This window comes from Pinus tabuliformis, chromosome 4_2, assembly GCF_031772625.1.
Source record: "Pinus tabuliformis cultivar Carrire ecotype Pingquan chromosome 4_2, CPIR1, whole genome shotgun sequence".
NCBI classification, from domain to species: domain Eukaryota; kingdom Viridiplantae; phylum Streptophyta; class Pinopsida; order Pinales; family Pinaceae; genus Pinus; species Pinus tabuliformis.
In genome coordinates, this window is record NC_142304.1 from 104,247,327 (window position 1) to 104,248,780 (window position 1,454).

Sequence of the window (1,454 nt, forward strand, 5' to 3'; positions counted from 1 at the left end):
TGTTTACTTCCCTGCACCATTGCACTTACTTTCCCACACCATGCAATGGATTCTTGCACCATTTACCTGCTTACACTCTGAAGGATTCCTAGACTGCACTCACATTCTTTGTACCTATACTCGAACCCTCCATTCATGGGGATCGAATTGTATCAGTTGTTGACTTGTATAACAATTTTGTTCCTTGGATTGGTATGGTGCATATGGGTTATTACTTCTGTCAATGAATGGCCGATGGCATTCATTGGCCTGGAACTTGGAGAATGCCCAGTCTAGAACATTCAAGGGGAGATCATGCTAGAATTACAAACCTGCCCCAGTGCTTTCCCATTTCTCGTTGAATTCAAAGTACAAGGAAAGCCAATCAGCACCTATAGTGTCAATGGTAAACCATTTAGTATTTAGCATGGAAGTGGATCGATATATGGAAATTTGGGTCAAGATCACGTGATTGCTAGGGAGCCTGTAATTAAAGATCATTATTTTACTGAACTCACATAAGAACCAGGTCTTCCCTTCCTAGCTGCAAAGTTTGATGGTATCCTTGGGCTTGTCTTTTAGAAAATATTAGTAGGAAATGTTGTGCCAGTCTAGTATAATATGGTTTACTAGGGCCTAATCAAAGAACTTGTTTCCTATTTTTGGATGAATCAAAAAGTGGATGATGAAGAGGGTGGGGAGATTGTCTTTGGTGGTGTAGATCCCAACCCCTTTCTAGGGTAAAAAAACTTATGTTCTAGTCACACGTGAAGGTTACTGGATGTTTCACATGGGGGACTTCCTCATAGGTGGTCAATCAACAAGATTTTGTAGTGGAGGTTGTGCTACCATTGTGGATTCTGGAACCTCTCTGCTTGCTGGTCCCTCGGGGATTGTGGCACAAATCAATGAAGCTATTGGTGCCTTGGGGCTTGCTAGCTAGGAATGTAAAAGTGTAGTCTCGCAATATGGAGATTTAATAATGGAGCTTTTGATGACATAGACAAGTCCTGAAAAGGTCTATTCCAAAATAGGCTTATGCTCATTTTATGGTAACTGGGATGTTAGTATGCGAATTTCTAGTGTTCTTCAGAGAGATAATGAGGAAACGTTGGTGAGGGTTCTACAGCTTAATGTATTAGTGCTTTCATGGGATTAGATGTCCCTCCTCCAATGGGATATATCTGAATTCTTGGAGATGTATTCATGGTTGTCTACCATACCGTGTTTGATTTTGGTAACATGAGAGTGGGATTTACATAAACATCTTGAATCGTTGAATTCAAGAACCTTGAAAAAACTTCATGGTTTTGATAGAGGTCCCAGAATATACACTAAAAGAATCTCTATACAACATTGATGAATATGGAGATCGTTGTTATGGTGATCATTCTGGATTCAGTGCTCTTTATGGTTATGATAAGTCAGGGTCAATATAAATCTGATCGAAGGAGATATGTGTCGAATCTCCGATT

The 1,454-nt window shown here is 40.0% G+C and overlaps 1 pseudogene; it reads left to right on the plus strand.

Annotated features, from left to right (window-relative positions):
- Positions 1-294: 294 nt before the first annotated feature.
- On the plus strand, positions 295-1,242 carry LOC149168499 (aspartic proteinase A1 pseudogene; annotated as a pseudogene).
- The last annotated feature ends 212 nt before the right edge of the window (positions 1,243-1,454 follow it).